The 24,485-nt window shown below is 38.0% G+C and overlaps 1 long non-coding RNA gene across 3 annotated transcripts in view; it reads right to left on the bottom strand.

The window, feature by feature from the left end:
* LOC149793417 (uncharacterized) overlaps window positions 1-24,485 on the bottom strand; it is a 50,876-nt gene that overhangs the window by 7,131 nt on the left and 19,260 nt on the right. The window contains exons 2-5 of one of the 3 annotated variants that reach the window (XR_016422770.1): window positions 24,122-24,196; window positions 6,126-6,245; window positions 5,750-5,958; window positions 4,731-4,835 (exon numbers count right to left, since the gene is read on the bottom strand). This is a non-coding gene — a long non-coding RNA (uncharacterized LOC149793417). Of the gene's footprint in view, window positions 1-4,730; window positions 4,836-4,867; window positions 5,959-6,125; window positions 6,246-24,121; window positions 24,197-24,485 lie in introns of those variants that run through there. The other 2 variants (XR_016422771.1, XR_016422772.1) reach the window with 2 other exon arrangements.

Here is a 24,485-nt window from a genome sequence, read left to right as displayed (position 1 = left end):
ATAATTTCATTCATTCCTATTACTATATCGTTATGTGAACGATCGATATATTCATAATTACATTCTTTTCAATATCGTTTTATGAACGATACATCCAAATTTACGTTCTTTTCAAAATCGTTATTTGAACAATACGTTCAAATTTACCTGCTTTTCTAAATCGTTATTTAAACGATACATTCATAATTACATTCTTTTCTAAATCGTTATTTGAACGATACATTCAAGACTCTTTCTACTGGGGGGTAGATCACTTTTATTTTGTTGTTCGGTGATAGGAATTCACGTTGTTTTGAAATTCCATTTGTTAAATTCATGTTTTGAGTTTTTTCTCGTTGAGTTAATTGTTGTTGATAGTTCCATGTTAGGAACTTTATAATTTTCCTTATCTTTTTGTTTATAATGGTGTCAGATTTGTTAATAATTAAATTGCGTTTATAAATAAACATCTTGTAAATGCAGTTGCTTTTGGTGTCTTCCCTAATCCAGTCACAACCCGGCTTCATCCTGTGACAACAGCCACCTGTTCCCTTTCTTGTTTAACGAGGAAAGCACATTTCTCTTTAAGCGTTCCTTCTCAGGACGTTAAGACTAAATAATTCCGACTAAGGTCATCTCATTGCTTCTAAAGTGTACGCCTTAATTTATTCTTCCCAATCGTAGGCAGCGGTTCCTAAACTTTCCCCAAGATAATAATTTCTTCCCTCAGTTTTAGTCAGCATAGAATCTGTGAAATACGGGTTATATAAATTTCCCTTTGAAAATTTCCCTATAAAGCGATTACGGTAGGTAGCTCAAATGTTTACATTCTCATGAGAACGTAGCAATGCCCAGTTCAGTCTCCCTGAGCCATAAATTTTAGCCTTTCAAGTTATATCCCTAACACTAGGGAAGAAAAGAAGAAAGGTCGAAGTGATCCTTTACAAAAACTTTTCTTGCTTAAACGCGATAACATTTTATTGCTCCATGCATTCAGCTTTAAGGTTCAGTATAATTCAAATTAGACATTTCATATATAAACATAACCGTTTTACTGTTTTATTATATATATATATATATATATATATATATATATATATATATATATATATATATATATATATATATATATATATATATATATATATATATATATATATATATATATATATATATATATAATGCGATACCATTACTTTATAGATGATATAAAAGGCAAATACAAAACATAGACAAGACAAACACATAAAACAGAAAAACCGTTGTGTTTGCTAACTTTACATGGCCGTTTGTACAGGAATTAAACCTTTAAGTGTACTATGTTTCAACTAGTTTATTTCAAATTGTTGGAAAATAGTTTTATTGGCCTAGAAATTTATATGAGCCATATCGGCATATGTTATCTGATGTAAATTTTTGTAAGCTCAAACCATATCCCGGATTTTTCATTGTTATAATAGTAGTTATAGGCTACTAAGCAAATTTAGAGAATTATTTAAAAGAAAATGTGTTGGCTGCAAAATATAACTTAATTTGTGCATGGCTGTCTTTTTCTAGTCTTCTTGGTTGTAACCGCTTGGTTTCAATGTTCTAAGGCGGCGTATCATGTAAGATTCCTTTTCTTTCCTGGTTGCAGTTCTCCAGTTGGGATTGTGAGCAATTGCAATAAGTGTTATATCACTGAAAGTGTAGCCAGGGGAGGGGAAGTGTTCACCCAGCTAACAATTCCACGTTGCAACAACGTTGCAGCAATGTTGTAGTAAGGTTGTTGCAACGTTGTCAAATAACGTTGTGGCAACGTGATTTGATGAACTTGCTGAAATTTTGCTACAACGTTGTTATTTAACGTTATTAAATAACTTTCCTACAACATTCTTACAACATTCAAATCCTATATGGAAATCTGATTAAAGATGCTTGTGTTTCTGAAACACATATTCCCCACTGCTGGCAATAATTTCCAAATCGACAACTTTGAAAAAAATAGAAACATTACCATCCATCTAGGAGTTGCGATAGCAGGAATTTCAAGACTGCCATTGTCACAGTATTAGGTGTCAGTTCTGCACCATTTTTCATTTATGAAAAGCCAAACATCACCAGACATTTGACCATAATAATAATACTAATAGGAATAGCAATAAGCTGCATTCAACGCCCAGAAGACCGCCCACCGCTGTGCCAACACCTGCTGGCTGAACCTTTGCAACAGTATACAGACAGCTGCTGACACCAGGGATACAAGAGGAATGTATGAGGGTATCAAAAAGGCGACAGGTACCCCAGCTGCAAGACCGCCCGCCTCAAGTCCAAGAAGGGCGAAGTCATCACAGACCAGGGGAAACAACTGCAGCGATGGGTTGAGCACTATCTCGAGCTATATGCAACCCAAAACAATGTCACTGGAACTGCCCTGGACGCCGTTCCAGACCTGCCTGTCATGGAGGAGCTAGACACACAGCCCACCCTGGAAGAGCTCGGAAAAGCCATCGATTGCCTTGCCTGTGGGAAGGCTCCTGGAAGCGACGGCATTCCGCCTGAAGTCCTCAAGAGCGGAAAACCAGCAGTGCTCCAGCCCCTACACACACTCCTCTGCCTTTGCTGGGAACAGGGATACATCCCACAGGACATGCGTGACGCCAACATCGTCACTTTGTACAAAAACAAAGGAGACCGTAGCGACTGCAACAACTATCGGGGCATCTCCCTCCTCAGCATCGTCGGAAAGGCTTTGGCCCGTGTTGCCTTGGCGCGCTTGCAGATCCTAGCCTCCCGCGTCTACCCAGAGTCCCAGTGTGGATTTCGAGCCGGCAGGTCAACTGTAGACATGATCTTCTCACTACGTCAGCTGCAGGAGAAGTGTCGCGAGCAGCAGATGCCCCTCTACATTGCCTTCATAGACCTGACGAAGGCGTTTTACCTGGTTAGTCGGAGTGGACTCTTCAGACTCCTGCAGAAGATCGGCTGCCCCCCCCCCCACGTCTGCTTGCTGTCATCATGTCGTTCCACGAGAACATGCACAGCACAGTGTGCTTCAATGGCGCAACATCGGAAGCATTCCAGTCATCAGTGGAGTCAAACAAGGCTGTGTCCTTGCGCCGACGCTCTTTGCCATCTTCTTCTCCATGCTTCTCCAGTACGCATTCAAGGACTGCAGCGAGGGAGTGTACATCTATACCAGGGCTGACGGCAAGCTGTTCAACATCGCCCGTCTCCGTGCTAAGACTAGAGTCACAGAGGTACTCATCCGTGAATTGCTCTTCGCCGACGATGCAGCCTTGACATCACACACGGAAGATGGACTGCAGCAGCTGGTATGCTGCCTCTCCCATGCTTGTAAGGAATTTGGACTGACCATCAGTTTGAAGAAAACGAACGTCATGGCGCAGGACGCAGACTCCCCTCCCTCTGTCACCATCGATGGGTACAACTTGGAAGTTGTCGAGAACTTCACATACCTCGGGTCTAACATCTCCAGCTCCCTCTCCGTTGATTCTGAGGCGAACGGCAGGATTGCCAAGGCAGCAGCAGTGATGGCCAGACTTAACCAGAGAGTCTGGAACAACCCCAACCTCACAGAGAAGACCAAACTGCGTGTCTACCAAGCTTGCGTACTCAGCTCACTTCTCTACAGCAGCGAAACATGGACCACCTATGCAAGACACGTGAGGAAACTCAACAGCTTCCACCTGAGATGTCTGCGGCGCATTCTGCACATCCAGTGGCAGGACAAAGTACCCAACACAGAGGTTCTAGAACGCGCCAACATGAACAGCATGTTCTCCATTCTCAGCGAGAGACGCCTTCGCTGGCTTGGCCATGTCAAGAGAATGGACCCAGGTCGCATTCCCAAGGACCTGTTATATGGGGAGTTAGCAGAAGGTGCACGACCAACTGGACGACCACATCTGCGCTACAAAGATGTTTGCAAGAAGGATATGAAGACGGCAAACATCAATGTCAACGACTGGGAGAGCTGTGCAAACAACCGTTTCAGCTGGCGTCTAGCTGTCAGGCAGGGAGTTCAAAAGGCAGAGGAAGAGAGAAGAATAAAACAAGCTGAAAAGAGAGCTAGAAAGAAGGATAAACAAAAGCTTACTTTGGAGCTACGCCATCGTCTCCCGTAGACGGACTGATGCCAAGAAGCTGCATTGTACAAATGTGCAATGTGCATGCAATGATGCGTGACAACTCTCACTAATTAGTTCAAGTTGCACATATAAAAATGCACTCCGCACAGGAATCAGGATTAGTCTCCTCCTCCACTCTAAATTTTATCTCTTTCTTGTTCTGCTCAGGCACGTGCAAATTAAAAAATAATTTGAATGCTTAAACAACGTCACATATCATCTCAGCACTGCTTATATATTTAGAAATCACATTAAATAGCGTTATGAAACTTAATGAAAGTTTCTTCACTGCACCTGTGCTTCTCATAATATTGCTGAGCCAAGTTACAAGGTAACCTTGTACTTATTTGTCATTTCAGGCAAGTGGATGGTGAAATCAATTTGCGCGAAGATGAATTTATTTTGTCCAAATATTTCATGTGACTAAAAATTCCAAGTGGAGGTACTTGTCCGATCAGACAAGATTGATGAAAATTGTAGTTAGCCGTACTCAAGCTTCGATAGACCTGGAAACTATGATAAGCTGGTTTTGTTTGCAATTTAGAAATGCATCCACTTTGCAAATGCCATCCTTTAAAAAACTGAATCCAATATGTATGAAATAAGAGTCAAATGGCTTACCTTGTATTTTGTCCCTCCGCGTTGGTTGGGTGCATAATTGAGGGTTTCCGAAATGGCCTCTTTAAGTTCACTTGCTTTTCGCTTTGCCATCATATTTCAAGCAGGCTTATGCAAGAGTAACACAATGTTTTAAAATAAGTTTCACAACAAAGAATGCATTGCATTTGTTTAAATGCCAGTAATAACTAATGGAGTATTTATAAAACATGTACTTTGAAATGTGGTCTCAGGTTCTTTCATATACATGTAATTGCAGTATACATGAAATGTGGTCTCAGGTTCTTTCATATACATGTAATTGCAGTATGCTTGAAGAAACATGTATTACCTTATCAATTCATTTAAAAATCTCGGGCGAGTCATTTTAAGACAATTGAAATCAAGTCATACTTATTTATCAAAACCCGGCATATCACAAGCTCTTGAAATGCTTTTTTTCCCTTTACGTCCCTTTAAACTATAGTCTGACCAGAGTCTTTTGTTCCTAGCTTTTTCGTCATCCTGCGGACACTATCCGCCAAGGGAGCTCAAGTAGTATATATAATAATAATAATAATAATAATAATAATAATAATAATAATAATAATGTGACAAAATATGCTTTAATATAGTTCTTTTTTGCCACGGTTTTGAATGCAAATTTGTTTGCTCTAACTTGGAACAATTTGCCAACACCAACTATGCAGCACAATGTACTAAGAGCAATTATAAAACAAATTAACCACCATGAATCATTTAACTTCAGAAATGACATTCACTATAAGACTGAATTAAATGGCCAAAAATATGTAATAGTGTATATGTAGTAAAACACATGCAAATGTTCATCTCTAAACATGTTTTGACCTACATCCATAAAACATAATAGCTGACCACTACATGTTCTCCACCCCACCCCCAACGAAAATAATTCTGCATGAGCACCATCACTTGTACAATGCATAATGAGGTTCACAACAGCAAATAAAGGTTAAAGACACGATAACAGTTTTATTTAAGAAAATAAGGCCCCAAATTACCATCTTCTTGGAGAGTTCGGGATTCTCCTCCAACCTCTGGCAAAGGCCCTATAGTTCCTCCACTGAATCACATGGCATTGCAAGAATTTCTTCTGTATATTCTGTGTCTGGGCCTTGTGTATAAACTAAAACTTTCCTTAGGAGGGCCAGCTGCTCCTGATGATTCTCAATAATTGTGTCCAGTTTCGTAAGTACACTGAGTTGGAAATCTGTAAGAGATTTATGATACTATAAGCACCTGTTTTGAAAGATCAAAATCATTACTATTAACTCCTTGTAAAGATATGTAGAGTGAACATGGGTCTAACAAAGAAAAATATTTATGAAATGAAATACGTCCTTTTGTACAATTTATTTGAAAAGAAATTAAACTTACTGTCACTTGAATCCTGTATTATTTTACTCCCTTGACGTGTTGTTTCACTACTGGTGTCTGTAAAGTTTGCATTCAATGTAGCTAGTTTTGGCATCAGACTTAGAGATGACAAGGGTGTACCTAAGAAAGGAAAATAAAAAAAAAAACCAGTGGAATGATGCACAGAGTAGACACATCAATAAAAAAGAATCCATTGTAAATATTGTTTATATGTACTATTAAGTGTGTAACTTCAGTTTGGTACATCGCAGAAAAGTCAACAATAGCTTGATGAATAGAAAAATAGCTCAGGAGTAAAACAAGCCATATTGTATGGTCGTGTGCCTTAAAAAACGGAAATAGCAGAAGGAAATCGAGAGTCATAGGTAGAACGAAGTATTTGGAAGTTCCGTACCTTCTCTTTTATATATTATGATAGAGAGGGTCCTATGTCAAAACGGGTCATGGGGGTAATCTAAGGTATTTTTGTCAGATTATTGGTTGTTGTTTTTTTTCTTCTCAACATCTCGCTCGCGTCGAGCACCTGTGAATACTAGTCGGATAAAAGTCACAGAAATATGCCAAGCAGTTAGGTCATTTTTATAGGTTGAACATGTTGGCCGAGAAGTCCCATTTTCTTTGTTTGAAAAAGCCATTGAGGCCATGACATTGCCTAGCGCCTCGCTCGTAGCATGCTTGATTGCATCAACAGACATCAACCAATAAATAAACATTATTTTCGGCAATTAAAAGTGTGAATATACATTAACTATTTAATGTTCATACATTGGTGGTTCAAAATAGCGGGAAACAGGAGATACGTCTCTGCCACAAATGCGATTCGGTCGGTATAGGATCAGCTAGACTTCGGTTCATGGATACGTAAAATATTGTCAGTGCAATGACATTACGTCATGTTTGTAATTTCAAAAAATCTGACGAGTAAAATATTTTCCTACAAAAGTTGCAACCTTCTTTTTTTATTGGATTTGAAAATAAAAAATGAATGAACTATGAAACTGATTGTTCCCCATGATAATGTAAAGTTAACCACAACATTGGTACAACGTAGTAAAAACGTTACATATTATCTTTGTAAAATGTATACTATTTCTTGTACATACTATTAGGATCAATGCATATACATACCATTTGTAATTTACTATATCTTTTAGATCAGAAAACTATTTAAGTTCATTTTCATGTGTAACGTTTTAGCAACGTTGCCAAAACGTTACTTTCCCACGTAACCAAAACATAAACCATATAGCAACGTTGTGAAAACGTTGTGTTACTGCGACCGAGCTTCTGTACAGCTTCTTTGTCATACAACCAGACCTACGAAGGTTGATCCTTTTGTGTAGCTTTTCAGTTTCTTCGACATACAGAAGGCTACAGAACTTACATGAGACGAGATAAATTACATTCTCTGTTTTGCACGTTTTGTTTAGCCATGTATGTTTAATTTATCTCTTGTCACTGTACTAGAAAATGTCCTGGTCTTTATCTTATGTTGACAAGTTTTACACCGTTTATCGCCACAGGGGCTAGATTGACTAGGGCGGTCTTGATTAGTGAATGGTGTTAGCTTCGCCCTGACTAGGATGTCCTTGGTCTCCGGTAGGCAACTACAGGTTTCTTTGACAGGATTAACTTCGGTGCGTCCGACGATTCCACGATGGGCCAGTGTTTCCCGATGATTTTATCTACTTTGGGGTTGTCTGGATGTTAGGTGAGGATAGATGGAATCCTATCAGCCCAGTGCCTTAATCAAACCCTGTGGAGGCCCTTAGGCAGTCGAAATCTTGGAGCCCCCCCTTGCAAATTATCTTCTAATACGTTTTTAATTTTATAACCAACTATTTTATTAAACCAATTTTATTACACAAAACAAATATTAACAATTATTAAAGTTATTAAACAAATTAAAATTTTATGTTACGAAACAAAAATTATTAAATAACTATTGTCGCGGGACCCCTAAAGGGCGTGGGGTCCATAGGCGGGAGCCTACTCTACTTATTTGGTAATCCGGTACTGTATCGGCTTTTTCCTTCTTTCCATATTTTAATAGGATATAGCGGTTTGTTTGTTTAGCCCTTTGGGATGCCTCCGCAATCAGTTCTTTGTCGTAGCCTCGATCAATGAAATGTTTAATTAGCTCTTCGGACCTTTCTATAAATGTTTCATCATCGGAGCACAATCTGCGTATCCTCAGTGCCTGGCTATACGAGGGTGAATTTAACATCATATATAAATAAATATATAATGAAATCTTCCATAACACGGTCTTCTCTTTAACTGAACCTCCTTTCCCTGGTCACCTCTATTCAAAAGGTACAATTCCCGATAGTGTTTAGTTTCAGTATATTCTGTTAAGTACACAAACCGAGGTGAAGTCTGAATCTGTGGCTCGTACAAAATGAAAATTGGTCACCTTACATATAATCTATTTTTCAATTTCAAATTTAATTACCCTAGAGGGACATATTATATTCGCATCATGACTGGGTGGGACATGATGCTGCATGTCTGCGACATGATGCCCCAGTGCTAGATATCACTATAATCTGCCACACTGTAGTACCATAGCGACACACACACGCACAAAAGCACACACACACACACACACACACACAACTTATATGCAGTTTTGTCTCCACAGATCAAAGAAAAACAATAATATAAAAAAATTAAAATCACTATCATACGTTTATATGATTGCATGTTTAAAACGTCATGGATGGCAATTGTTACATAGAGTATGTCGAAATTTGGGTACAACGCAAAATATAAATTATGTATAACCAAGGTTTTAAACAATGAAAACGAAATACCGAAGATCCCTGTCTGGGTGCTACTAAACTGCTTATCGTAAAAAAGAAAACGCAGACCAACGGTAGTTAAATTCACCGCCAACATTGTATATCATCATTTTTAAAGAACTGTTTGAAGTCAGCGACCTGGAACTATTGTTTCGTTGTTGTTGAGTTTAATTATAGTGGCGTGCGCACAACTGTGCATGTGCCACTTTCTTCTGACTGCACCGCAGCCTGCTAGCTGTTCCTGGGGAAGGGAATGGTGCCACCTCCCCCAGGCTTTTATGGATTCAAGGAACCCTGATAGTTTGGCCTCAATCTGTGGGTCCATAAAAGTCCCTTACAGTTGAATGGTTGGCTGTCATTAGTGGGAAGGAGAGCTCGGGAACGGTCCTGCTTGCTTTGCATTGCTGGTTTCTTGTTGCATTTGCCTGCTGTTTCTTGCGATTATTTTGTTCGATTTTTTTTTTTCTTCTTCAAAATGTTCTAAAAAGGGGAGGGTGGAAATGTTCTATGCTGTTTATAGAGGATCTTAGTAAAAATCATGTATGAAGAGAGATTTTCAAGGTTATTCCTGGAACTATAGTAAAGTCTCCCTCAATGCAACTAGGCCCTTATATTCCAGAAAAATTACTTTGATATTTTTACCTTTAATCAGACATGTTTAAGTTACGTTGTTTTCTTCTTCTTCCATTGATTTTTTGCTTTCTTGCATGAAACACCGGTAAGGCTATTACCTACTTACCTAACTACCTAAACACACACAAACACACACACACACACACACACACGTACGCACGCACGCACGCACGCACACACACACACACACATACATACATACATACATACATACATACATACATACATACATACATACATACATACATACATACATACTTGCATGCATGCATACATGCATACATACATACTTGCATTCTTACTGTTGTAAGACTGTAAATATTTGGGGCCCCGAGTGGCCGAGTGGTCTAAAGCGCTCACCGTTCCGAATCACTGCCATCTCACCTCTGTCTGCGTGAGTTCGAGTCCAAGGCTCGGCTAGCGTGGATACGTGGGAAAGTCTGCCAGAAGCTTCTCGTGGGTCGGTGGTTCTTCCCTGGGTTTTCCAGGGTTCTTCCTCCACCAGTTATACTGGCCGCCATGTATAGCCTATCTTGTGCTGAAAAATGGCGTTAAACCCTAGAACAACAACAACAACAACAACTGCAAATATTTAGGAATTTAGCAAGCAATGCATAGGACATTCGAATTATGTGTCAACAGATGAGAAGATGAAATTAAAATCCACAGAAAACGAACTAATTATTAAGGGAAAAGTAACAAAAATATACAAAATGAGATTAAAGAGAAACATAATTATGAAATAAAACTGTTTCGTTGAGTTAGCAATCCATAAAACTCCAGAATTTCCCTTCTGCATGATTACATCTGTCCGTACACCGAAACATATCACAAAGAAGCCATGTGCACTCCATCGTTCAGCATATCAAAACATGACAACGAAGTCATGCAAATTCTATAAATCTTATGTCCAAAGATAAAACAATGAAGTCATGCACATAATATCCGTCCTTATGTCCAAACATACGACAATGAAGCCATGCACTTGCAATCCGTCCTTATGTCCAAAAGTATGACAATGAATCCATGCATATTCTATCCGTCCTTATGTCCAAACTTATCACAATGAAGCCATGTACATTCTATCTGTCCTTATGTCCAAACATACGACAATGAATCCATGCATATTCTATCCGTCCTTATGTCCAAACTTATCACAATGAAGCCATGCATATTCTATCAGTCCTTATGTCCAAACGTATGACAATTAATCCATGTACATGCAGTCGTCCTTATGTCCAAACATACGACAATGAAGTCATGCACATTCAGTCCGTCGTTATGCCCAAACATATGACAAAGAAGCCATGTATACTTTATAAATCTTATATCCAAAGATACGACAATGAAGCCATGTACATTCTATCCCTCCTTATGTCCAAATACATGACAATAAAGCCATGCACTTTCAATCCGTCCTTATGTCCAAACATACGACAATGAAGCCGTGCATATTCTATAGGTCTTTATGTCCACACATACGACAATGAAGCCATGTACACTCAATAAATTTAGGGCCCGGAGTGGCCGAGTGGTCTAAAGCGCTCTCCGTTACGGATCACTGCCATCTCACCTCTGTCTGCGTAGGTTCGAGTCTCGGATTCAGCCAATGTGGGTATGTGAGAAAGCTTGCCCGTAGCTTCTCCAGGGTCGGTGGTTCTTTCCGGGGATTTCCCGGATTCTTTCTCCACCATTAATACTGGCCGCCATGTATAGCCTATCGTGTGCTGAAAAATGGCGTTAAACCCTACAACAACAACAAGTCTTATCTCCAAAGATATGACAATGAAGCCATGTACACTCTATAAATCTTATATCCAAAGATGTGACAATGAAGCCATGTACATGCAGTCTGTCCTTATGTCCAAACATATGACAATTAAGTCATGCATGTTCTATCCGTCCTTATGTCCAAACTTGACAATGAAGCCATGCACATTCTATCCGTCCTTATGTCCAAACTTATCACAGTGATGCCATGCACATTCTATCCGTCATTATGTTCAAACATATCACAATTAAGCCATGCACATTATATCCGTCCTTATGTTCAAAAATATGACAATGAAGCCATGCACATTATATCCCTTCTTATGTTCAAACATATGACAATGAAGCCATGCACATTTTAATTCCACAGTTTTAAATCGTACCCATATTAATTGAAAATATATGAAAGGCATTTCAATAGAAATGTTAAATATTTTCTTCGAAATAACAAAGTTTTTAAGATGAATGTATATACAAGATTATCAGAGTTAACGCCTGAGTTGAGTTGCAGTCACCGACTTTGTGCACCTTGTCGTTTCAACCTCTGGGTACCAAAGTAAATAGCCCACGAGATTCGATGCAGATGTTGGTTGCCGTTGTGAAGGTCAGCTATCACATACATATGTCCTACGATGAAATTATAATGCGTTGGCTGAGCCTCTGGCTCACAATCTAAGGGTCACCAGTTCGATGCTCTCCATGGCCAGCCAGGGTCAGGTACCTCGGCTGTCGTTGCGAAAGGCGTTTAGCACCGAATTAATTGACATGATATTGCCCTTAAAGTGCTGAATGCGCAATACAAAAACTGCTGAATGTGCTGTTAGAAAACCAACTAGCAACAACTCGAACAAAAGCAACTCTGGATGAATATTGAGAAACTTAGTAGGTTTCATGCCCCGAAAATTAGAGGCAGTATTTTGTCAATACAATGCTCATCAATACTGACTACGATAAATTATTGTAAACTATCATACTCTATTAGTTTTATCACCGATTCATTTAATTGTATCAAGCTAAATCAACTCTCCTCTCTTGTGCTCTATCGTCATGTGTAAATGGCATCATTATAAAACTTGGTAGATCTAATTATTATGCGTACTTCGTCGTAAAGTTAACTAATACATCAAGTGCATCGGTAGGTTTGCACTATAATTCACCACTGCTTTCCGATATAGTTCTCAATGGCGACAAATTGCTCGATTTGATGGAAAAGAGAGAAAATGTTCCGATTGAGATATCCAAGGGTGACCGAATGAAAGTTAATTGTTGGCTTAGAGACTCGCAACAACATGCTGATTTGCTTTAAGGCGTTTGGTTTTAATTAGTTTTGCTAAACAATAATAGCAAGATATGTAACTTAAGGACACAACAAGCCATCCCACCATCTCTGACCTTGAAATCGAACATAGCACGTCCGCAAAGGAAAATCTTCAAATTTTTATTTTTAACCACTTGTTTACAGTTTATTGTCCCATTGTTTTGAGTTAAAGATAAACCAGATAGTTGATTGGTAAAAATCTTGGTAGCTACCAGAGCTGGATTAAAGGGGATGGCATAAGGGTAACCTGCTCCGACACTCAACCAGTCATTCACCCTTCCTCTACGATTGCCGTGGTTAAAATTGCACGTGTTTAAATAAATCATATATAGGTCTAAACCGTTTATTACCTGATCTAATTTAGCTATAATAATTATACACATATAAAAGACAACCTAATGACTGTTTTTAAGGTGAAGCTAAGGACACCACACACACACACACACACACACACACACAGACACATTACGTGCCCCAATTCCCTACCCCACATCCCGATAAAAATAACCTTAATCCTGCCCTGTCTCTACATGGCTCGGTCATTTCATATAAGTACTGAATGTGACTTGCGGTGAAAGGCGTTACTTCGAATACGATCTTATCTGAAACAAAAACGCTCTACATTCCTGCGGTCAGTTTTTGTTGTTGCGAGAACATTCATTTTAGCATATATGTTTACATGCTGATTATTGCCCTTTTCTTTGAGGCTAAGGATTCGAAAACAACACAACATCACTTTGTTTTATGATAGAGTGTGGTCAATATCTCGGTCGCTTTGTGGGTTAATACTTCAGTACTGAATGTCTCGTACAGGTCTTTTCGGCACCTACATATCGTTATCTCTCTCTCTCTCTCTCTCTCTCTCTCTCTCTCTCTCTCTCAAAACAAGCATAATTATTGGGATAGCTGCAGGAGCGAATCCGGAAATATCATAATATCATTTAGGGACGTTGACGTGTAGGCGAAGGGTCTGTGCAACAGAAGACTCGTTGAGGACCCAAGAGGCAAAGCTCACGTATTTTAAGCGTGTCCAGCGAATAACTTTTAACATCTTAATGTGAAGAAACTTAATCACAGAAGGTGCATGTTGTTGTGGGGTGTGGATGGCTCTCCTCCCCCTGTTCCCTTGATCCGCCCCTGGAGCTGTGTCTTGGTTTCTGACAATACTTCGAAGAAATTATTGACTAAATTATGTCTAGAAAATAGAAGCTAAGGGTCTTTCCAAAAAACACATAAAGACAGCGTTATTCGTTAATGCAGATTAGCAAGCATGTTTGGCTCTCAAGAGAAATAACGCAAGGTTCCAAATACAACACTCAGAGTACTAGAAATAAAATAGTAATAAAGAAACAGACTTTTCATTAATTGATATATATTGGTATGCGGACAGCATCATTGTGGGTGGGGTGATATGGGTTGGGTTTACTGCACTTAAGTACAATTCTGGCTATATAATGTCGGTTAGAAGTCAAATTCTAAAATGTAAATATAACGAATTGCCACAACGAATTAACGGAGTATAAAGGCTGTGTATTTATATCTAACTTTTACTCCTTCCAAATGACACATGTGAAAAGTCATTTAGTCAAGATATTTTTGACAATTTTTTTTTTCGTTTTTTTTTTCGTTTTTTTCGTAATAGAGGTAGTTTTGAGGCTATGTAGCTTATATTTAGTGTTATTTTAAAGAGACTCTTGAATGGTACCAGACTGATCGTTGGTAGCGGCACAAGAATGGGGATTGGTAGAAAAACTTTAGATGGCGAGTTTTTCTTTCACTATCCTTGGAGTCTGCAACCCTGCAATATAATATGGAAATGAACGCTATATCTAATGAAGTAATATTTTCTGGTGAAATTTGATTGCTTCTTTATACTTTTCCTCTGCTGAAGAAAACTTACTTCAAAGTAAATAAAATTATAACAGTCCAAAATGCATAGAGAAGTACATTGCTTTATCATATGTGACAATCATCCAGTCATTAATCAAATCATTGAGCGAAAAGCTTAAGAAAATTAAAGAATCATATATGACGAAATTAGATATGCTATTACACAGCCAACAATGTTCATTTAAATGATGGATTCAAAGTCATTTGTAATTAACCTTGCTTGCTGAGTAGAAGAAAGACTGTTCTAATATCAAAAAAGAGGAATAATTTCTTCCATTCTCCATACATTTCTTTACAATAGTCAAAAGAATGTCTTCTTGGCATAACTCGATGGCAAATGTTCTAGCTACCTAGTACTGCTAAAACGTTTATTATATAAATGTCTTTCCACAGCAGATTTTTAAAAACGCAGTAGACTAAGGTTGTTGTGTCCTTGACATTTGACAGTGTTTTGCAGATCGGAACATTACAGATGGCCGTTATGCAATAACAAGTTCAATCGGTAAACAATACTATTTTTTCTGGCCCACCCGACAGAATTATATTGTGTCTATTCCAAGGTAGATATGTTTATGACGTCAAAATCGGTACCCACATTTGTGAGACATATACGATACAACGACTTTTCTTCTCGCACGTTTTCTCATAAAATGCATTCAGTGATCAATAAAACATCTTCCTGTCTGTGTGGACAGCATAGGGAAATCTAAGTCCAGTTTAATGGGATTTAATGTGTTACAGGTTTGCCTTGAACGCTTTTTTTTTCCTTCTCAGTGCATGATAGGCAATCAATGGCGGCTAGTATAACCAGTGGAGGAAAACCCCGATAATTAAGATCCCATCGACCGGCAAGCTTTCTCATATACTCACATAAATGGTGTTCCCACTAGTTAGATTTCGCTGGTCTATATACATGTATATGTTGAAAATTGTCTTCCTTCTCTCTCTCACACACACACACACACACGCGCGCACACACATACACACACACCATATTCTAAAACCTTGCATTGATTGGTGCTCTACATTTAATACCTTTATTGTGCACACAACCTGGAATACTGTACAGATTTCCTACATTAATCGTGGACTATTGGGCTTGATCTCTACTAGTTTTTTTGGTGTAATGTTTAATTTAATTTAGTATATATACATACGTTTTTTTGTGTCATGTTTAATTTATTGTTCTTCTATTGTAAACGCATATATATATATATATATATATATATATATATATATATATATATATATATATATATATATATATATATATATATATATATATATCAGGACGCAGGTGGAAATCAGTCATCTTCATGTAACTTCCATTTTGGCACAGTGTGTGTGTGCGTGTGTGTGTGTGCGTGCATGCGCTTGTGTGTGTGTGTGTGTGTGTTAAATAATTGCTGTGAAACAACCTAAACCTTCCAAGAACTTGTATTTAATAACATGTAACCACAATTTAAATATGACATACATATTGTACACGATATTTTTCTCTCCGAGGTCAGTGAAGATATCATCTGAGCTTGTGCAAGAAACTGACAGTCAATTTGAAATAACTAAACTAGAAAAAGTCCTAATGTTTGCGAGTCCATATGCTATGTACTGTATGTGTATTATTACAGCTAAATCCGATGTTATTTATTGCCCTGATGGAAATGGTCGACCGGTGTTCTTAAAACAACTTCAAGCCTTTCATAACACAATCATAAAAATACCAGGAGAAATTAGAATCTGTTTGTGTGTTCCTAATTCAAAGTTACCCGTTCTAAAACGTTGTATGTTTGTAAATACTTAATGGCCTTCTCCAACAACTGTTTGTGTTCATTCAAAACATTATTATTCTGTTTATACATGAAGCAACTAATCAGGTGATTTGAATAACATGATTATATACTGCTTCAGGCAAGGCAAGTTTATTCGTAACCATATAAATGCAATACCTGCTACCCCTCCATTGACCTAACATACATGTGTAACATTTCACACACACACACACACACACACACACACACACACATATATATATATATATATATATATATATATATATATATATATATATATATATATATATATATATATATATATAGAGAGAGAGAGAGAGAGAGAGAGAGAGAGAGAGAGAGAGAGAGAGAGAGATTCATAGATACTCTTACTCTTAAGGTTATACAGTCTGTACCAGTGTCTTTATATTTCGTCAGCTTAAGTAAAACAGCAATAACTACATTCATACTTAAATATTAATGACATGATCCAAAAGTTGTTAACTAGTAGCTCATATAAATAATAACGAATGTGAGTTTTTATAAAAGCAAAACGAAAATAATAAAATCATCTATTTTTTAACAATTCAAGTACAAATATTGATATATACAATGAAGACGGAAAAAAAGAATTCATGACGTAACGCTGGTGGTGACGAAAATATACCAAATACAAATAAATAACAAAGACTCGGTTTGTGTTGCGTGTGTATGAAGTAAAAGGGCACGAAAATGGAAGACAAATTCACACATATACGCGGATAATATGCGGTGGTGGGTCGGTGTGTTATTTTATAACAGCGAAAACAATAAGAAAGAACCAATGTCAGATAGCATTGAAAAACAATAACTAATGTCAGAGAGCGTTGAAAGACGATGTTCTATCAAAGGCAAGTAAATCTCTCATTTGTGCTTATTTCAGCTTATTCTAATTAGCGAAGGGCTAACGGCACTAATTTAACTCCCATGGATAGGTCAAGTAAACATTTATTTAAAACTTACAAATAAGACAAAATTATGTACGCACTAAAACTATATCATTAATATCGGACAAAGGTCAAACACGCAATATAAACTAAATATACGCAACAATTTTCAATCAACCATATTCAGCCAAATCTATATATATATTCTATATTACTTTCACCCATTCTGTACTGGATCTCATTCTTCCATATCATAACTACCGTGAGTCCTGAAGCTGTCACCGCGCCTTATTTGGCAATTTTACATGAATGCCTCACCGGTCACGTGACCTAGTGGTTATAGCGTCCGCCTCAGATGCAGGAGTTCGTGGGTTCGAACCCCATTCGAGTCATACCAAAGACTTATACAAATGGTACTTACAGCTGCCTCGCTAGGAGCTCAGCATTAGGAGGCTAGTGTTAGGACTGGTCGGTCTGGTGTCTGGGATAATGTGACTGGGTGAGACATCATGCTACATGTCTGCAGCATGATGTTCCAGTGCTAGACATCACTATCAACTGCCACACTGCAGACATCGTAGCAATATGACTATAAAATTGTTAAAACTACTTTACAAATCCAACGCACACACACGCACACACACATGAACGTCTCATAATAGCATGCGTCATTACAATTGTTCGATTACAATGTTGTATAGGTCCAATAAACACATAATTAAAAACTTGTATGATAATAAAATTTAGTGTTTTAATAAATAGGTCTGTGCAGAATATAGTAATGAACTTCATCATTTACCGTCCTAGATATTCTTCAAGACTTGTTCTCTAACCATAACATTTTTCTCTGTTATATACGAATACTAATAATATTCTCTTCCCCTCCCCATTTTCCGCCCCACCATATTTTTTTATTCTCAGAGATGTCTTCTCTTAGATGTTCATTCATAGAAGAGCAAAACAGCTGCAGCACAAATCGCATTTGTCTGATGTTTTATTATAAGCTATATATCAGACACAAAAATGTGTCACCCGAAAACTAAAGACCGTCACTAACCCACTGAATGATGCAGATCAAACGCAAATCTAATGTTAGATATAATCCCTGCAAAAGATACGTTTTATACAATTTTAAGACAAATCGGCAATGCAGATATAAAAAACCGAAGAGTGACACCTCATGTTGTGCCTGTAGACGCGAAGTTTCGCACCGAATTCCCATATTAATCAACAAGACTATCCATTTAAGCGTTCTGAAATGTAAAAATAAAACTGTTGCCAGGGGCTTAAAGGTAATTCCTTGATACATTAATCACGGAAGAAACCCTACAGTATGTACAGTTGCCATCTTGTTTAACCTGGATAAAGCTTATTGCATCCCATGTAAATACAGCAAAATGAATGACTTACTCGAACGTTTAGAGAACACACATTTTTTTTAGAACTACGGTATATTCCGCTCGTTCTAAAAGCTATCTTAACGATATGGGAGTACATCAGGGAGGCATATTGACAATCACCTTTTTAACGTTAAAACTAGCAGTATAATCGAAATCCTTGATCCAGAGCTAAATACTTTGACTTGATCTGTTTTCGATCCAAACGATTGCTAAAGTGTTGAACATCAAATACCGGTAAACCTCCAAATCAAACGAGTTGGCTGCTGTACATTCTTTATGGAAGCTTCTCTGATTAATGTTTCGAGCCAGCCTTGATGGTCAATTGTTCTTAACTGGATAAGTCTGAATCCATGATAGTAGTTGGTTGGACTCAATATGCCACAGAAGTCGGTCATTTTTCATGGTTATGCAGATACGGCTTGTCATAGTTATGGGATTATGGTTGGAATGCTATAGTCTTGGACAGGTTCGTATAGCTATGGGACGATGGTTGGAATGGTATCTTCGTCCTTGACAGGTTTGTATAGCTATGGGACGATGGTTGGAATAGTATAGTCTTGGACAGGATCGTATAGCTATGGGACGATGGTTGGAATAGTAGTCTTGGACAGGATCGTATAGCTATGGGACGATGGTTGGAATGGTATAATCTTGGACAGGATCGTATAGCTATGGGACGATGATTGGAATGGTATCATCGTCCTTGACAGGTGTGTATAGCTATGGGACGATGGTTGGAATAGTATAGTCTTGGACAGGATCGTATAGCTATGGGACGATGGTTGGAATGGTATAGTCTTTGACAGGTTCTTATAGCTATGAGACGGTGGCTGGAATGGTGTAGTCTTGGACAAGTTCGGGTAGCGGTATAGGTGTTTTCTCTCAATGGGATCCCGCCATTATGCTAAATGCTATTGAAATTGTTCAGTAGTTTAATGAGAGCTGGACCATGTAATGGGTTCCATCAAGAAAATCTTGTAATGATCTTAAAGTGAAAGGCTTATTGTAATTATCTTAAAGTGAAAGGCTTATTGTAATTATCTTAAAGTGAAAGGCTTATTGTAATTATCTTAAAGTGAAAGGCTTATCGTAATTATCTTAAAGTGAAAGGCTTATTGTAAGCGTCAGCGTTAACATTAAATCACATTGCTCGGCTTTCTGACACGGTGGAATTTTTCTGAATGGTCATCGGGTGCATATTATTGAGACAATGTTTGGTGCGATGTATCTGAAATTTCTGGCCCGGTAATTACTTATTATCAGATTTTTAAAAGTGTCTTTTACATCAGTTTGTATTTTTGTCACTGATCCTTCGTTCCATGTTAAACAGAAAGTTAATACAGCTGCGAGAGTTCAACATATAGACGTAATATCTTCGTATTTTGTTCTGCTACTTTCTAAAGGTAGGCCGAACGTTTGCTCGTTAAATGCAGTATTTATTCGGATTTAAGTTATTGGAATGGTCTCTAAGGATTTCTGTCCATTTAGTTCTAGCATTCCTAAAAGCATCCTCTAGCCATGGTTTGTTGTTACGTGTAGGAAATGCCTATGTTTTACGTATTTTATCACAAAAAATCCTATAGCTTCAATGTATATATGAGTATATTTTCCGCTACATTTTCAAAATGATGAGCTGTAATATTAGATTCGCAGAGGGACTAAAGCCTAACTCGCTTTATTCGATTTTGATTCCTGTCTGCGCTCTTGAGGTTTGGGAAGATTAATTCTGAAATATATCTGAAAGCGGCCATTACCACCATCGTTCAGTCGTATATGGCAGTATCTGCCGATAAACGAATATAAACCAAACAATAATTACCACCATCTTCCCAAGAGATGTTCAGTGAAAAATAAAGTCTGCCAATTCTAAGTACGATTAGGAATGAACCAGTGTCATGATTTAGATAGGTATGGTCTGTAGTGAAGTCATGAGAATAATCTGGGTGTGAGACGTGTTATTATTGTTCACGATGGACACTCCTGCAGCGACTTTATCATTATATTTGATAAGCTGGTGTTTATGAAACAAATTAGATTAGCAATGTCGTATTCTTTGAAAAGAAAATAGTTCCCCGAATGCAGATATCTATTAGATCATTGTGTTAAGTAAAATAATAATTTCATTAACATTTGCCTTTCAGTTTCTGTATTCCCATTGTAATACGGTGTCAGACATAGACATATAATTAATGGAAGCATTTGGCTTCAAGGGCCAGGTTAAGGGGGTTAGGGACCCCATTTGGCTACGTGCCACCCCACCCCCATTCTCCAGAGCCTCTCGTTTCCGTGGATACAATTACATGTATTTTGATAAACTATATATAGGCCTAAACCGTCTAATACTTAGCCTAATATAACTATAACAATTATACACATAAAGGATGGTTTAAGGAATGCTTTTAGGGTGCATTTATAGTTATATAAGCCCCTCTCCCCCGTGAATCTTTAATTCCTCGGGCCTGGGAACTCCTGGAAGGCTTCCCTCATACAGTTTCGGGAGGGGTGGGTACTCTCCAATCCCCATACTCTCCAGACTTCCAGATTTAATGAAGAAATTTATAGGATCGTCTGAGGCTTTCGGAAGTTTAGCAGATTATTTAATTCGCTCTTTGTTATGTTTTTATCATTCATCACCATTTAGGTCTTTGGACAAATCGTTTGCTGCGCTTGCTGTGGAACGGATTAAACCGGTTTAACGCTAACTGTGCTGGTTTCTTATTTGCCTGACTGATAAACTGACCACTGGGGTCAGCTGTCTGCTATGTTTTGTTTGCTGGATCAGGCCGGTGTCTCTATTTGGTAGTGTTGGGTTTGTCGAACTGTTACATTGATTATTCAGTTTGGGTGGCGGCGAAAACCGACTTCCGAGCGTTGTTACACAGTTTAAGTGATTGCTCACACGTTAAGACCGTAAACTTGGTCTCGCCCTGTGGTTAGATCATGTCGGGAACGTGTGTGGCTGGTTCGAGTTAGTAACATATACGGGCCTTACTTTGATCATCAAAATAAACCTTTAAAATGTTGAGAACATTTAAAATTCATGTTAAGTTTTCTTATCATCATGAGTAGATGAGCTTCCTTTTAACTTTTCCATTAGGTAGCTGTTGTTGTTATAGGATTTAACGCCATTAATCAGCACAGGATATGCTATACATGGTGGCCAGTATTAATGTTGGAGGAAGAACCCGTGAAAAACTCGGAAAGAACCACCGACCCTAGAGAAGCTACAGGCAAGCTTTCTCACATACCCACATTGGCTGAGCCCGAGACTCGAACCCACGCAGACAGAGGTGAGATAACAGGGACCCGTTTAATCCATTATGTAACGGATGGCAAAATTTAGAAGACTGTTATAGAATAGTACTTGAAAATGAAGATTAACGAGCAAAACTCAAAAGTCAGAAAAGAAAGAAAATGCATAGAGTAATGATTTCGTAATGCTAGCCAAAGCAAAATTTCGTGCTCATATCATGGATGAAACTATGCGTAAGGAATGTTATTTACGAAACGATTCTAACTACGTGACACAGATTATCTCAGCCACTTGGACTCATCTGGGAGCATCGATCGCAGTATACATATGGTGAAAAGTAGGGTTAATATGTTTGACGTGCGCGGTCAAGGATTATAAAGGATGGGATTGAGAGAAAGTCTGGTTTTATGACCGACTGTTTTAAAGGGCGCATTGGCATTGGTCACGATTTCAGTGACTTTAATTTTCTCGCTTAATCACGTACCAAGGATAAAAATTATCTTTAACATTTTTGCATAGGTCATGGGGAAAATAAAGTTAAGACAAATCTATATTCTGTAACATACATGATTGTTTTCAATTCTCTTTTTCAAAAATTCATTGTAACTGGATGAAGTGTGTGTGTGTGTGTGATTTGGATTTGTAACGTAGTTTTAAAAATTGTTTAGTCATATCGCTACGGTGGCTGCATTGTGGCATTTTATGGTGTTGTTATGCACTGGGCATCATGTCGCAGACATGCAGGATCATATCCCACCCAGTCACATTATCCGGACAACAGAGCGACCAGTCCTAACACTACCCTCTTAATGCTGAGTGTCTAGCGAGGCAGCTGCTAGTGCCATTTTTACAAGTCTTTGGTATGACACGGCCCTAGTTCCAAACGGCGACCTCGCGCATCGGAGGCGGAACTCTAACCACTTAGGTCACCAGAGCGGTCGCAGCTGGATGAAAGAGAATATTATCAATTAAATTGTTCGTTCTTGGAAGAATATAAATATATATCATATCGAGCTATATAATTTGTACCATGCTCGGGTAGAAATTTATTCTTGACAGGTTCCATCGCAAAGAAGATAACTAGGTCTGATCCCACATCTTTTTTTCTTTTCTTCTTTATAACAGACTCTTTTTATTGTTTGTATATATATATATATATATATATATATATATATATATATATATATATATATATATATATATATATATATATATATACAGTCAATATGTTACGTCTTTTTCTCCTTTATTATTAGAAATGCAGAACTGACGGAAGTACTGAAAGAAAGTGTGTTGATAATTAGTTTTGTAAATTTCTACTTATCCAAAGTTATAGAAGTTTTATCTTACTCAAACACCTCGCGAAGTAGGTGGGTTTACGAGCATAGGAGCGGGATCTTAGGCAATTCAGTTGTTAAATATTCAAAAAAGCGGAATTACTGTATATCAAGGAAATACGAATTAATGAGCAACTCAGGAGAGGTGGGCAATCTTTTGCATCAGGCTGTTGAAGTGCCATTATACATGTAATTATAACTTTATATTTCCATTGCATCCAGTGCAATCTCTTCTTGCAACGCTCCGGTGGCCTAATTGGTTAGAGCGTCTGCTTCGGATGCTGGAGGTTGCGGGTTCGAACCACCAGCCGAGTCATACCAAAGACTTACAAAAATGTTACTAGCAGCTGCCTCAGCATTAAGAGGTGAGTGTTAGCACTGGTCGGCCTTGCGTCAGGATAATGTGACTGGGTGGTACATGATGCTACATGTCTCTGACATGATGCCCGAGTGCTAGACATGATGATAAACTGCGACACTGCAGACATCGTAGCAACATGACTGGACAATCGTTAAAGCTTCGTTAAAATCCAAATCACACTCACAGTCACACTCTCCTCTTTACAATAGCACTACAATAAAAATGAACTTTTGCATGGTTCAATATAAACATTGTGTTTTAAAGTGATCTTCTGTTTTAAATATAATCTATAATATTCTTGTGGAGAAATGTCTTTCTAAACAAAGTTCTAAATGTTTAACCCCCACCCCCACAACCAAAATCTGATAGAGTCACAGCCGTGTATCTTGTACGAGTCTTCCATATACCATGTCTTTTCCCCGACAATAATACATTCTGTAGATGAAAACAAAGTATAGTAAATAAGCGTATGTTTCCGTTTGAAATAGTCGAATAGAGCGCTTTGAAATAAAGAAGATTCAAAGATAAAAAGAACCTTTTCGTGGACATTTTTAGTCATCCATCGTCTGATACTGCGCAGTTATTGGCGATGAGTCTGTTTCAGCTGTACCTGAAGATGAAAAATGTGTTCTTTGCTAATTATCAACTAATGTCGCACAAAAGTGTTTGGGATCCCCTGTGGCATTAATCAGCTGATATTCTATAGCGTAAACAAACCCCAACCTAATTTGCTTATTTGATTATGACTACTTTTCAATATGGAAAAACGGTTTTATTCTTCTCGTGTATCCGTACATAGGTTATCGGGAAAACAAATTAAAATTTATCCCGTCTTCTGCTGAAAGATGAATGCATGAAAAGGGCGCTAATGTGGTAAAATTGCTTAAAATAAGCAACTA

This window comes from Sinohyriopsis cumingii, chromosome 8 (genome assembly GCF_028554795.1).
Source record: "Sinohyriopsis cumingii isolate HCF-2022 chromosome 8, ASM2855479v2, whole genome shotgun sequence".
Lineage (NCBI taxonomy): Eukaryota > Metazoa > Mollusca > Bivalvia > Unionida > Unionidae > Sinohyriopsis > Sinohyriopsis cumingii.
The sequence above is the reverse complement of the archived record's forward strand: the minus strand, read 5'-3'. Positions and strand labels throughout refer to the sequence as shown.